Source organism: Camelus ferus, chromosome 18 (assembly GCF_009834535.1).
Source record: "Camelus ferus isolate YT-003-E chromosome 18, BCGSAC_Cfer_1.0, whole genome shotgun sequence".
NCBI lineage: Eukaryota > Metazoa > Chordata > Mammalia > Artiodactyla > Camelidae > Camelus > Camelus ferus.
In genome coordinates this window covers 16364080-16380080 of record NC_045713.1, presented here as the reverse complement: position 1 = coordinate 16380080, position 16001 = coordinate 16364080, and the positions used below count along the sequence as shown (strand labels likewise).

The 16001-nt window shown below is 41.4% G+C and overlaps 1 long non-coding RNA gene across 1 annotated transcript; it reads right to left on the bottom strand.

Moving 5' to 3' along the window:
• Positions 1-4051: 4051 nt before the first annotated feature.
• On the bottom strand, positions 4052-5012 carry LOC116657415. The gene is made up of 2 exons (XR_004312496.1): positions 4835-5012; positions 4052-4149 (listed from the first exon to the last, which is right to left on the bottom strand). It is a non-coding gene; the product is annotated as an uncharacterized LOC116657415 (long non-coding RNA).
• Positions 5013-16001: the final 10989 nt, after the last annotated feature.

The window sequence follows — 16001 nt, the reverse complement described above, 5'->3', positions numbered from 1 at the left end:
ATTCTCAGCTCCTACCTTGGACAGAAAGACAAGGATGAAACCTTCTTGTCACATTCTAGGGGTTGGTTGAGGGGGTTATTTCTGTCTTGCTTGACTAAGAACAGTGATGAGAGTGGTGGCAGAGTTTAGATATCAGACTGGAGGCTGCTGAAAGCAGTGGAGGGTACTGTGACATGCTGGAGCTACATGTAGTCTGCAGTCCCACTGGAACCTTGGGGCATGAGCTTATGGGCAGAGAAATAAAATAGAAATCTAAGATGACCGGGAGAAATCAGGGATGACACCCTTAAAAGCAGCTGTATAGATGGGGAAACTAAAAAAAAAAAAAGCACATGCAAAGGCCCAGAGAAGATGCATCATTCCTGGAAAACATATGAAAGGACCTGGAGCCTTTAAACTGAGCTGATTAGTGAAGGTCTTCCTCTACACAGAGCTATTCCATAAAAACTGGAGAAATGGCTGCTTTTTCAAATTCCCAAATCTCAGTAAAAATCACAGGTACATAAAGAAACAGGGAAACAGCCCATTCAAAGGAACAAAATAAATATCCAGAAACTAACCCTAGAGCAATTCAGACTTCTAACCAACTAGACAAAGACTTGAAAACACCGCCTTAAGTTTACTCAAAAACCAAAAGAAAAATATAGACAGACAAATAAGCAAAATTAGGAAATGACTTATGAACAAAATGAGAATATCCTAAAGAGATGCAAATAATAAGAAAAAAACTCTGGAGCTGTAAATATACAATAAACGAATTGAAAAATGTATTAAAGGTGTTCAACATCAGACTTCATCAAATAGAAGAGAAAACAGTGGATTTGGAGATAGATCGTTTGAAATTATCAACTCAGAGGAGCAAAAAATAATAATAAAGAAAAATGAAAAGAGCCTAAGGGATTTATGGGACACTATCAAATGGAACAATATACATAGTATGGGAAACCCAAAAAGGGAAGACGAAGAGAGAAAAAGGAGCAGAGAGCTTATCTGAAGAATTGAACAGTTAAAAGTGGTCAAGTTGGTAAATGTGTTTTATCACACAATGAAATTAGGAAAAAAATGAACAGATACCTGTTATATAAAGCAACATGAATGAATTTCACAAAAGTATTATTTAGTAAATGAAAGCATAGCCAAGACATGGAAACAGCCTAAATGTCCATCAACAGATGACTCGATAAAGAAGATGTGGTATATTTATACAATGGAATGCTATTCAGCCATAAAAAACAAAAAAACAAAAAAAAAACCAAAAAAAAAAACAACATAACGCCACTTACAGCAACATGGATGTTCCTGGAGAATGTCATTCTGAGTGAAGTAAGCCAGAAAGACAAAGAAAAATACCATATGAGATCACTCATACGCGGAATCTAAAAATAAAACAAACAAACATAAATACAAAACAGAAACAGACTCATAGACATAGAATACAAACTTGTGGTTGCCAGGGGGGCGGGGGGTGGGAAGGGACAGACTGAGATTTCAAAACGTAGAACTGATAAATAAGATTGTACTGTGTAGAACAGGGAAATATATACAGAATCATGTGGTGGCTCACAGTGAAAGAGAATGTGACAATGAATGTATGTATGTTCATGTATATTCAAATTCTACACAGGAATTTGACACAACATTGTAAAATGACTATAACTCAATAAAAAATGTTTAAATAAAAAAAGTACATGAAAGCAAGATATTAAGAACATATACTTTCAGACTCCATTTATATAATGATCAAATTTGATAATTTAAACTATCGTATTTAAGAATTCTTGATTCGGCAAAACAATAAAGGAATGTTAAGGAAGCGATTACTATATAACTCCTCCTTATGATTACCTCTTGGGTGGAAAGAGAATAGTTACGAGGGATCATGAGAGGATCTTCATGGATGCTGGAAATGCAACTGCTACTTATTTTTTATCTGAGTGATACACTGCTGACTGCTTTTTAATTTATTGCTCAGCAGTTTCTATTTTGCAGTACTCTGTGTATGTGTGTCTGTCCTGGATAGTCTCTGGGCAGTTCACCATCACTTTATTCTCTTCTAAATTTTGTCAGTGAGAAGTGGCATCAAAAAACGTGTCTCTCAGGAGGGAAGAAGGGGTTACTGAGGCAGTTACAGATATGAATTGCAGAGCTGGCTACCTAGAAAACTGCTCACTTTTGTGGCCCAAACAAGGAAGTTTGTGAGGACTGCCTACATATTCTTATAAATTGCAGCAACTTTCTACAGATTTGTCAAGAACATCTGTCTTCGTTCTGCTGGCTACTCTGACCTTTGCTATTCGTAGAATATATGGAGAGGCTTCTGAATTCTAAAAGACACCTTGATTCTATATCTGTATTTGTATCTAGAACTACATCTGTATCCATATTTATCTACATATCTCATGGTTACATATGAGTTATATTTCACATTAAAACAAGTTGAAATGTTTGGAGGATGCTGTTAATACTGTGTTGTATATTTGAAATTTGCTAGGAGAGCATATCTTAAAGTTCTCATCACAAGAAAAAAATCTGTAACTATGTGAGGTGATGGATGGTAACAAAACGAACTGTGGTAATCATCCAGCAATATATACATATATCAAATCATTCTGCTATGCACCTTAAATTTATAGTGTTATATACCAATTATATCTGGATAAAACTAGAAAAACAGTGAGAAAATACTACCATGATTTTTCTAACACCCAACAATCTTAATTCATTTTGATCACCTTGTTCCACATGGTGGGCACTTGTAAAATATTGTCACGTCCCAAAATACAAAGTACTCTGAAACTCATTAATTTAAACCACAAAGGTATATAATCTGGTCTTAGAAAACCACCATGAGAAAGAACATCTACTCTAACTTTTAAAAAGTTATTTCTGTTGTGAGACTATATAGCTCAGAGAGATGCATTTTGGAAGTCTTTTTTATATTAACAGTGGCAAGGGCTATTACTGCAGGCAGGGGCTGTTACTGTAGGACAACTGAAACAGCAGGAATCAAATCTTCACTCAGTGCTTGATATGCAAGCCAGGTACATGGTGCAAGGTTATGTAGGTGTTCTTTCTGGCTTCTGAAAACTATTTCAGAGGTTGTTCTCTCTTGCTGGTATGTTACAGCTTGAGAATCTGCTGTCTTAGTACTTTTCACACCAAACAAAGCCAACATTACAAGGAATGGAACACAACTTTCATCAATAGTTAGGATGAGTTTAAATTCTAATCTACTAGGCATTTGCTATACACACACACACACACACACACACACACACAATAGGTTACCATTGAAAATAGAATAATTGGTTCCTTTTTCACTCATTTTAGACTTTCAAACAATAACTATAAAGACATAGTTGTAAGATCATTAAACAAGATTACAAACCAAAGAGCCTGAGAGTTAAGGCTATTTAATAAATAAAAATACACAACAGGAGCTGAAATAAAAATTCAACTCAAAAGATATGTAATCTCAGATACTTTCATTTTATAAAATGAATTAATCAAGTTGATGTCCTTTTTTAATACTGTGGGACTACATTTCCTGCTTTATTACTAGCCCTGGGAATGAGAATCTTAAAGCTTTCATTAACTTCTAGTAGAAAATACATTCAATCAAAAATTTGTATGTTTCTATGTGATACATATGGTGACATTCTAAAAATTTTACTGATCAAATACCAAAGTTGTATATGAATATATTTAACATACATGCATAAAATCTCAAAATACTTTATTCATTTCAGGTTAGAAAGATGGGAGGATACAAGGGAAAAAAGTATTTGAATTCTGAATATCAGAAGTAGTTACTAGTAATCATTTTTAAGTTTCTATTTTAGTAACACAAACATTTGCTTTAGAGCCTTTTCGGTTATATTTAAAAATTCTAATCCCATTTAATTTTTATTATAAAGCCCCTTGAATTATAACCAAAACTAGCAACCCATTTCAATTCACGCTCCCTTCCCAAACTTCTCAGATAAGGAAACAAAAATAATTAACAGAACGCACTAGCATTTACTTCCGGGATAACTTGAGTTTTTTTTTCTTTTGAAATGTATTTTTCACGAGTTTTACAAAGCCTTGTGAAGTGGCTGTCATTTGAACTGTTTCTTTATCCTTCGGTATCAGTGCCCGGAGAGAGAGCTTCAAAAATAATAGAAAATAAAAGATTCAGCAAAGATTTGATATTTTTAAATACTCTGTCAGTTCTATCAAGGCTACAAATTATAGTTCCAATAACCAATCACTGTCTTCTACTCTCATAAATGTCCTCAAATATTGAGATACTGAACATAAATTTAAAATTTCCAGTTGTATTTTAAATTTTTTTCGTCTTTAGTTTTTATGGACTGTGCCATCCTTTTGCTGTCTTGTGTGGCAGCTAGCTACATTTTAGGATTTTGTAATTATTTGTTGAAATTACATATACATATATTTCATGAAAAGAGACATGTTCCATCATCAATAGCGCTTATAAAGAACGTGCTACGTTTCAGTGACGAAACAATGGTAAATATATTGTAACGTTGTGCTATGTCTTCACCCTCAATTTGATAAATTTATCTCAGGGAATGAGCACCTGAGAGCGCCTGAGGGTCCCGCTGTGTTGGGGCGTGTCTCACCGGGGACGCCCCTCTTTCCAGCCTCCTACCTCCTTTCCAGTCACCACCTCGAGGACAGCCTTCTGGGCCCTTCTCTGTCTCCGGCACCAGACAGCCAGCTCTTTCGTGCCAAGCGGCCCTGAGCTCCCGGCCTCGGCGGGACGACCCCGCGCGCGGAGGCCGCCCACCCGGCTGGTCACGGGCGCCCGTGGGTCCCCCGCACTCACCTCGCCCGGCTCTGTCTCCACCGTGACCCGACCCAGGGGAGCTGGCTGAGTCTCAGGGTGAAAACGCCAGCGCAGCGAGGCGGCCTGCCTTCTTCCAGAAAGTACGGTACGGTAGCCGTCCCACGACAAACGGACGACAACCTTGGACGCCGCGGAAGCCCCCAAGGCCCTTCCGGAGCCGCCCAGGCCCCGCCCCCACACAGCGGCTCTAAGGGAAGCCGCCCGGCCCCGGCCCCGCCCCCTCCTCCTCCCCAACAGCCATGCGTGAGCCGCCCGGCCCCCCCCGGCTCCCGGGGCGGTGTGGGCGGGTGCCCGGCCCCGCCACCTCCCGCGCTTCCCGGGGCGGGTGCCCGGCCCCGCCCCTCCCGCGGCTTCCCGGGCGGGTGCCCGGCCCCGCCCCCTCCCGCGGCTTCCCGGGGCGGGTGCCCGGCCCCGCCCCCTCCCGCGGCCGCCTAGGCGAGTCGGTGGAGGGCATCCTCAAGGTGGGCAACCATCTGAGTAATTTCTCAGTCAGCTGACCCCAGGGTGGGCAGGGCGAGTATCTCTTCCAAAGGCTCATCCTGGAGCTGCACTGGAGCCTCAGGAGCTCCGGGGCCTTTGAGGGCGCCTCTGCGTTCCCCTGGTGTCAGGGCTTCTTGCTTGAGCCTTTCTGCCTGCAGCCACCAGGCAGCTTTAACCATCCTGGAGCCCCGCCCAAGCCACGGCCCAAGTGGAAACAATAAAGCTTCTGCAGCAAAGTTAAATAAAGCAAAATAAACAAATAAAAAGGCTTTAGAAAGGGTCCGTTTGTCTTTCAAAAAACCCTTTTTATTCTCCCCTAGATTTCCCATATCCCCCTATTCCCTTCCCCTATTAAGGTGGTATATAAGCTCTCAAATCGCACCACTTTTGTGGGGGGGGGTACTTTTCTTTTTTTCCTGTGAAACTCCTTGTGTATGTGTATGTGTATGTATGAGTATTTAAAACAATAAATTTGTGAATCTAGTCTCCTGTTAATTTGCTTTGTTGCTTATTTCATAGAGTCAGCTTTTGAACTGAAGTGTAGCAGAGAGTGTGCCACCCCCAGATGTATGATTTGGGCATAAGAATTCTTTTGAGCTGAGGATACAAGAAAAGCTCCCACCTTCCCCTATTTGCTTGAAAGCAGGACATACATTTTCACAGCCATTCCTTCTCCCATTTCTACCAAAAAGGACAGAAGTTAATCACACCATTAGACACCCCATTTTCCCATAAGGGGAAAAAGACTTCTTCTATCCCTCTGGGCTCTACAGGGAAGGACAAATAATTTTCTTTCTACCCTTCTGAGTTTTGGGACCAGAGCAATCTGCATAACAAACTTTACTTAACAGCCTTTATTTCAACCCCTGGAGGCCTGAACCTTCTTTCTGCTGTCCTGTCATTTCTCCACAAATTTACTCTCTTTGAATTACTCATTTTCCCTTGGGTATCTCCCATATACATGAGGTGTACATGTTAATAAACTTCTGCTTGTCTTTCTCTTGGAAACCTGTCTTTATTACAGTGGTCTCAGCCCAAAACTCAGAAGGGTAGAAAGAAAATTATTTGTCCTCCCCTGTAGAACCCAAGAGGGTAGAGGAAAAGTCTTTTTCCCCTTATACTTTCTGTGCATAAAGAGAGAAAAACTAAGTGTAAGGCGTAGGAACAAAGTGAACGGTGTCTGAAACGTGAGCACAATTTCCTTACAGGTGAAGGAATAACGAATCTCAAAATGTGGTTTAATGACATACAATTCTTTAAACTGGTGACACTTATTACAGTTTTAGGACTGCAGTGTTTATATTTAATCATTACAGTGTCTGCAAATGTTCCATGAAATATTTAGTTGAGATGTGATCTTCAAATTGTGGTTGTTGTGGAACTTCTTTCATTTTTGAACTCACACAGTAATATCCTAAAATGTTTTACCTTTTTCATAATTAACAAGTGGCCAACTTGGACTTAAATGACTTTTTCTTACTACATTTGTTGCTCTTTTCTTGTATGTGGTTCAAAAATTCCTCTTTTTCGGAAACATAGACTCTGGAACATATGTTATTTCAATATTAGAGTTAAACAGAAATAGCTACCTAGAAGTAAACTTGGGGTAAATAGTTTCTTTTGTAAGTTTAATGCTTGCCTACAATCACCCAATTCTTAGTGCTTTTTGATTTCAATTTTTAAGTGTTACACATTTTAAACTTTAAAAAGAAGCTGAAACAATACCCAAAGAAAATTTCAAATTTCAAGTTAAAGAAGTTTCCAAAATAGAAGCACTACTTTTTATAATCATTCTCTGTTCTGCTCGATAAAGTATGAAATAATAGATTCCCCGTGTGACTGGCCCACAGAAGAACATGTCATTCCTGTGATTTGCTGCAATGGTATTTGCACAACATGCTGCTAGGTGAGAAGCATATACTTTAATGGATGGCCTGGTACACCGTCATTGCTAATAGCTTCGATTTTGACACCAGAATGAAAGAGAGCCTATAGACCCAGAAATTTGGTGAACTTCCATGCTTCTCTTCATGTACGTAGTTTTAATTTTTGACCCTTAAACTTTAACTTACACACACTAGAAATATTTATTTTTTCTAACTTTTTGATTAAATCTGATGGTGAAGTTGAACCAGATAACATTTAAAAGCCATGTCATAAAAGAAAAAAGAAGATTTCATTTTCTATAGTGTGACTAGGAGAATGCTTAGACGTCCATGTCCTGGCAAAATGATGAAAACATAGATCTAACCTGAAATAACCACATATGCACTTGCCATAGTCTCACTTTCAATGAAGAAATACATGATTTCCCTTATTTTATAAATGGGATGGGTTCATTAATAACTTCTAGAACATGTCGCTTCAAAGTTTTAGGCAAGAAATGTAGTGGAATTCAAGCTCCAAGTAGTTATAAGACTCCAATTTTTTTAGACACAAAGTTCAATTTTTAAAATTATCACAGAGAACTACATTATAGAATATACATAGATGATGGGGCCTTGGGAAATTATGCGGGCTTGGGGTGACAATGTGCCTTTTGGGAGATTTTGGCTTGGGGAGATGATTGGGCTTGGGGAGATGATGTGGGCTTGGCGAGATGATGCGGGCTTGGGGACATGATGTAGGCTTGGGGAGATGATGCGGGCTTGGGGAAATTATTGGCCTTGGGGAGATCATGAGGGGTTGGGGAGATGATGTGGGCTTGGGGAGATGATTGGGCTTAGGGAGATGATGCGGGCTTGGGGAGATGTGGGTTGGAGACATGATGTGGGCTTGGGGAGATGATTGGACTGTGGGAGATGACTCCGGCTTGGGTGACGAAGCGGTCTTGCAGATATGCTGTGGGCTCAGGGAGATGATGCAGGCTGTGGTAGACGATGTGGACTTGGGACATCATGCAGGCTGGGGGAGATGATTTGTTATTGGGGACATGATGCAGGCTTAAGGTAGTGAGGTTGGGTTAGGTACATGTGGGCCTGGAAACATGATGAGGGCTTTGGGAGTTGATGAGGGCTTGGGGAGATGATGCGGACTTGGGGAGATGATGTGGGCTCAGGGAGATGAATGGGCTTAGGGAGATGATGCGGGCTAGGGGAGATGATGTGGGCTTGGGGAGATGATTGGGCATCGGGAGATGATGCGGGCTTGGAGAGATGATTGGGCATCGGTAGTTGATGTGGGCTTGGGGAAATTATTGGGCTTGGGGAGATGATTGGGCATCAGGAGATGATTGGGCTTGGGGAGATGATGTGGGCTTGGGGAGATGATGCTTGCTTGGGGAGATGATGCGGGCTTGGGGAGATGATTGGGCATCGGGAGATGATGCGGGCTCGGGGAGACTATGTCAGCTCAGGGAGATGATGTGAGCTTGGGGAGATTATGTTGGCCTGGGGAGATGATGCGGGCCTGTGTAAATGATGTGGGCTTGATGATATTACGCTGGATTGGGGACATGATACAGACTCGGCTAGACGATGGGAACTTGGGAAATTATGCAGGCTTGTGGTGACAGTGTGCCTTTTGGGAGATTTTGGCTTGGGGAGATGATTGGGCTTGGGGAGATGATGTGGGCTTGGGGAGATGATGCGGGCTTGGGGAGATGATGCAGGCTTGGGGAGATGATGTGGGCTTGGGGAAATTATTGGCCTTGGGGAGATGATGCGGGGTTGGGGAGATGATGTGGGCTTAGGGTGATGATTGGGCTTGGGGAGATGATGCGGGCTTGGGGAGATGATTGGGCTTGGGGAGATGATTGGGCTTGGGTAGATGATGCGGGCATGGGGAGATGATGCGTGCTTGGGGAGATGATGCGGGGTTGGGGAGATGATGTGGGCTTAGGGAGATGACTGGGCTCGGTGAGATGATGTGAGGTTGGGTAGATTATGTTGGCTTGGGGAGATGATGTGGGTCTGTGTAAATGATGCGAACTTGCAGATATTACGCTGGCTTGGGGACATGACATAGGCTCGGCTGGATGATGCAAGCTTGGGAAATGATGCGGGTGTGGGGAGATGATGCGGGCTTGGGGAGATGATTGGGCTTAGGGGATGATACGGGCTTGGGGAGATGATGTGGGCTTGGGGAGATGATTCGGGCTTGGGGAGATGATTTGGCTTGGGTAGATGAGTCGTGCTTTTGGAGATGATGTGGCCTTGGGGAGATGATGTGGCTCCGGCAGATGACACAGGCATGCGTAAATAATGCAGGCTCGCAGATACTACGCCAACTTGGGAACATGATGCGTGTTCGGCTAGATGATGTGGGCTTGGGATATGATGCGGGCTTGGGATATGATGCAGGCTTGGGGAAATGATGTGCCTTTTGGGAGATGTTAGCTTGGGGAGATGATGTGGGCTTGGGGAGACTATGTGGGCTTGGAGAGATGTTTGCTTGGGGAGATAATGTGGGCTTGGGGAGATCATGTGGCTATGGGAGATGACATGGTTCGTGCGTAAATGATGCAGGCTCGCAGATATTACGCTGACTTGGGAACATGATGCGGGCTCGGCTTGATGATGCGGGTTGGGATATCATGCAGGCTTGGGGAAACAATATGCCTTTTGGTAGATGTGGGCTTGGGGACATTTTGCGGGCTTGGGGAGATGTGGGCTTGCGGACATGCAACAGGCTAGGGGTGATGATGCAGGCTTGCAGACATTTTTCGGGCTTGTGGACATGATGTGGGCTCACTGACACGACACGGGCTCTGTCACATGACGCCTGCTCGGGGACACAACACAGGTTCAGGGAGATGATGTGGACTTGGAGAGCTGATGTGGACTTGGGAAAATGTGGGTCTGGAAAGATGTGGAATTGGAGAGATGATTCAGACTTGGGGAGATGATGTTGGCTCAGGGAGATGACGCGGGCTCAGGGAGATGATCCGGGCTCGTTGAGATGATGTGAGCTCCCTGATACGGCATCTGCTCGGGGACATGACACGGTCTCAAGGACATGAAATCAGCTCGGGGAGATGACATGGGCTCAAGGAGATGATGGGGACTCGGGGAGATGATTGGACTTTGGGAGATGACTCGGGCTTGGGGTGATGAAGCGGTCTTGCAGATATGCTGTGGGCTCAGGGAGATGATGCAGGCTTTGGGAGATGATGTGGGCTTGGGAGCTCATGCGGGCTTGGGGAGATGATTTGTTCTTGGGGACATGATGCAGGCTTAGTGTGGTGAGGTCGGGTTAGGTACATGTGGGCCTGGAAACATGATGCCAGCTTGGGGAGGTGATGCGGGCTTGGGGAGATGATGTGGGCTTGGGGATCATCTTAGAAATGCAGTCTAAGGGGGGTGGAGGGTGGGAAGAGATAGACTGGGATTTCAAAATTGTAGAATAGATAAACAAGATTACACTCTATAGCACAGGGAAATATGCACAAAATGTTATGATTACTCACAGAGAAAAAAATGTGACAATGAGTGTGTATATGTCCATGAATGACTGAAAAATTGTGCTGAACACTGGAATTTGACACAACATTGTAAAATGATTATAAATCAATAAAAAAAAAGTCAAATAAAAAAGAAATGCAGTCTAAACTTGTGTTTAATGTTTTTACTAATTAGATAATCAAGGCTCATGATAATGTTAAAATAATATAATAAATAGTTAACATTCAATGCTATATAGCCTCCATCTCTTTTTTCACCTGGGCTGGTGTCTCTGCTTTTGTTGTGTTTTCAAGCCAGTTCTATTCCATGTATATTTGGTAAGTAGTAAGGGATCACTTCTAACTTGGACACATTAAGGTTATGAGAGAAATTATGTGTTCTGTCTCATGGAATTAAGACCAAAATTTTACATAAATAAACCAACTGGAGAGCAATACAAGATAAATTTGACAATAAAACAGTAACTAATATTTATTGATATATTTATGTCATTCAAAATTGACATGCTTCACAGAGGCTGTATCATAAAATATTCAAAAATTATAATGGACTTTCAATTCCAAACAGTCCTCAGCTTTACTCTCGGATGCACCACGGCCCAAGCTGTATTGCCTTGGCAGGTCACTTATTTTCTCATGTATTAAAAACATAAAATACTAGTTATCTATACTCTAGGTTATCAATGAGATACAAATTTAATGAAGACTTGTCTAAGCAGCAAGGTAGATGCAATTTATTAATCAGCTGATTGTTTTGTAAGCACATGCTACGTGTCAGGCATTATGTTAGTTCCTGAGGAAACCCAGGTACAATCGTGCATGATTATTTTGCTGTCAAGGAATTTGGGGATAGAAAGATATAAGTAAATCAAGAATTAAACTGCACAGGGTGTATTCAGGTGCTGCAGGAGCACAGATGAGGTGTGCCAGTGTTCAGATGGCTGGTCAGGGAATACTTAAAGAAGCAATGTTACTGAGTCCAAACTCATTCTGCTGGCCACACAACAGGCCAATAAATTGGGAGACAAGGTGTTAGGGCAAGGAATAGCAAAATTATTCGGAAAGCCAGCAGACTGAGGGGATGGCAGACTACTGTCTTGGAGAGCCATCCTGCTCCAGTCAGAATACAGGCTTCTTTTATCCAAAAAAAAAAAAAAAAAAAAAAACAGGGGAGGGGGTGTGGTTCATTGCTGCAAACTTCTTGCTGTAGAAAGTCTTTGTTCTTGAAGCATCCGTGTGGGCCAGGCCATGGTGTCCCTGTAAACCTCCAACAAAACAAAGGTTATTCTCTATCTTGCAACTCACCCTCTCTACCTAAGTGCAAAAGTGCATCCTTAAAGGTCAGAGTCCTGAGAACAGGCTCTCAGGCAACATTTTAGGCTCTACCTAAGTGCAGAAGAGCTAACATCCTGAAACTTCAGAGCCCCTAGAACAGACTCTCCTGTCTATTTCAGGCTAAAGGCAACATTGTTTCACAAAAGGTGCAGAGCTGGCAAGACTGAGCCTAGAAAACAGGGCACAGTGGTCAAAACTAAAGGAATGGATCCAATATAGAGTCAGATTTGTTCTCCTTTATTACACTTAGACAAATCATAAAGATTTGTTAAATGCCTTGGGGTTTTCTTCATGCATTCTCATTCCCTCCTACCATACTGAATCCTCCTAAAATTGTAGTTGACCATGCCCCCAAAAGAATAATGTGCTATCCAAGAGTGAATTATTTGTGCAGATGGTCAGCTTCTCATAAAGGTTATCTCTGATAATACATCTTATGAAAAAGGGTAGAGAATACACACAGATGGCTGAGAAAGAAAATGTCTGCTTGTGAAGAATGAAAATACAAGTTTTTATTAAATTATTCAAGATTATCCATGGAATGTTACAGACATCATAAACACTTCACAGACTTCAGCCAACCACATTACATGTGGAGATAAATAACATTTGAAAGAAGACAAACAATTGACTATGTAATCACATTATCAAAGTACAGTGTGAGAAATACTGTTGTGGTATTACTGAGCGCTGTCGTTACTGCTGCTGCTACTAATGTCACTGTTCCTACAACAGCTACGAGCTAGCCCTCCTATACTGAGCCCCTAGAATGCACTGGAACTGTAATTAGCATTTCTACAAAATCTCCTTTAATACTCAGAACATTCATGTGAAAGGAGGTGACATGGTTAATTCAGTTTTAGATACTGACACATAAAAGCATGAAATAATTTATACAATATCAAACAATAACCAATAATTCTTAGATTTAAAACCGAGACCAAGACATTTCTGATTATACTTTTATAGCTAGAAAATTACATTATATAAGAAACTTTTTCAGTAAAAAATAAGCGGTGTAGTCACTAATTGATTTGGTTATCATCCTAATACCCTGTGTCATTCTATTTTAGTAAACTTTCTTGAAATTTACTCAGGCCAATATGCTTGAAAATAAAGAATAACAGCGATTTACCTGTGTCCCAGGATCTAGGTGTCTGGGTGGGATCTCAAGCCAATATAGGAAGTCTGTCAGGCCTAAATGTTATTTCCAGCTCTTCACATGGTCGACATTACAAGAATAGTCACTGCAACAGATAATATAATTTCATATATAAAAACATCCAGAAGCTGTGATTTGTCCTGAGATGCAGGGCAGCTCACTCATCCCTAGTTAACCACTCCTGTGAGAAGCGGCCGGTATCCACAGGGCTCTGCAATGAAGACACTGCATGTGAATGTTAACCTCATGTATCCTTGGGAGCCAGTGGACCAGATTGTCTAAACTGTCTTGATGGTCAAGTTGGTAGTAAAACCATTTGTGGTGGTGTGTGATGGGGGTACGTGAAGGTGATAAATAAACTGGGAGTGCATTTGAGGGGCTTTTTCTAGGGAGCATAAATCCAAGTGGTTCTGTTCAAATTCTCCAAATGGGTCAGGAGTATTCCTATTCCATGCAGGTACGGAGAACTGCAAACGAGCCTAACAAGCCTGTTGGTGGAAGTTTCTGGGTGGCTGTGCAACCACACACATATGCATATTATATATGCTCATATACCTGTACATACATATAAATATATATATTTACATATGAATATATTTAAATATGTGTAGTTGTTCTATATGTAAATGGTGATCATCGGATACACTATCTTCTCTATTTACTTGAAATACATTAATAGACAACTTAGTTCATGTTTTCCTGTGATCTTTTCATTTTTTTCTGTTCCTCTGGTACCTCTCTCGACTATTTTTTCCCTCCACCTTTCACACTAGAAGATGTCCTCACATGCCCCAGAGTCCTCCCCTGCCCATTCATATTTGTGTGCTTGGTAGGAATCAGCTGAAAATGAATGCTGTGTGCCTGGGGGATGGCTTGGATCTCTCAGAGCTCCTTCCTGAATTAAATGCGGGGGGAATGAATATGGATCTGGAAGTCTTTGCCTTGGACAGCTTCCATAAACTCACGCGTGTCCTGCAGTCTCCTGTCCAGCAACACTGAACGTGGCTGCCAGGATCCTGGAAGCTGAACAAGGAAAGGAGAAGCGGGGGTTCAGCTTACAATTTACAAATAAGGCTCTTGTTTTCAGCAGGACAGTCTATCCCCCTACCTCACCTTTGCTCTCAGCATGATTTTTATCAGATTTAACCATTTGTTGTAATTCTAAAACTGTGACCCATTTTAATCCTGAATGTCCCAGTTTAAACCTTCAAATGGCTGTACCATGTTTAACCAAAGATATTTAATGTCTCCAGTTTTGAAGAAAAAAATTTTAAAGATGCTATAAACATATAGTTACACATGTTTTAGAGGATCTATTTTTCCCCTGGGTAAAAACCTAGGGGCAGAATTGCTAGTTTACAGAAAAGGAGTGTGGTTAAATTAATTTTTTCCAAAACGTTTGTACCATTATGGCATCTCATTATCAATCTAAGAGCTCAAGTTTTCCATGTCATTCCCAATACTTGATATTTTTTGTCAGCTGTTATAATGGGCCTAGCTGTTATTGTTACTTAGCTTAACATAAAAGTCAATATGTTACTGGGGTTCTACTTTTGTTTTTCTAAAGAAAACTGTTGGCCACTGGGTCACCTACCAGGGCCAGATAAGTCTCGATGACAGAGAAGTGCACCACATGCATGGATGGAGCAGAGACGAGTTATTTCCTGGCTCTACAAGGTGAGTCCAAAGCACCGATACCACTTGGCTGAATTTCTGTCTTAATTTCACTTTTTAACGCTAATTTACTGTTTCTGTGTTTTTGCTACATTTACAGCTGTAAGTTGGTGCTCATTAATGGCAACAGTGGTTTGAAGTTTGTTTTCTCTTTGTTCTTAAAACTATTTTTATGTAGATATAATTCACATTATATAAAATTCAATATGTTAACCATTTAAAAATGTACAATTGGGGCATCAACACAATGGTGGAACTGGGTTTTCCTGATCCTCTCCCCTTCCATGGATGTATTAAATAAACAGCCACACAAGAGTCAATTCCCTGTGAGAGAAATCTAAAAACGGTGCATTCTCCTACACACTGGACGGCTGGGCAAATATCTGAACGTTAGGAAAAGCTGAGATACACCTGTGCCATAAACCCAGGGCCCAGCACTGAGCCTTACACTCAGGATGCAACCCCAACTCTCACCTTCTCTCTAAGGAGCACAGGGTCAGAACAAATCATCTATGGTGCCAGCACTCAGAGTTGCCTTCTGAGGGACTGGCCCCTAAATCACTTAGCCCAGGGAGCTCGGGGGGCTCAGCATTCATGAGTACCCCAGGGAACCACAGATACAAAAGCAGGGGTTTTAAATAGGTGTGTAAGCACTTCCAAGGGCCATTTCTCCTAGCTCAGCACCAAGCAAGTGGGCAAAACACTCAGCACCAAGCAAGGAGGCATATGAAGATGTAAATACTACAGAGCTATATTTTATTTTTTACATCTTCATATGTAAAAATAAAATAAGAAACAAAACAAGCGGGGGAGGGAGTAAAACAGCAGATCTTTTAGAACTTATATGACCCTAAATGACCATCAGTTTAAAACAATTAGATATCGTTACAGAGCAACATATATGAACCACACAGTAACCAAAAATGTTTAAAAAACTATATTAAGATATGGAAAAACAAGCAAGAGAAACACAAGTATAACAATAAAGAAAATCAATTAACCGTAAGGCAAGAATCTGAAAGAAGAAAAGGACAGAGAAGAACTACAAAAGCAGTCGGCAAAGTAGCAGAATACAACATTAACGTATACAAATC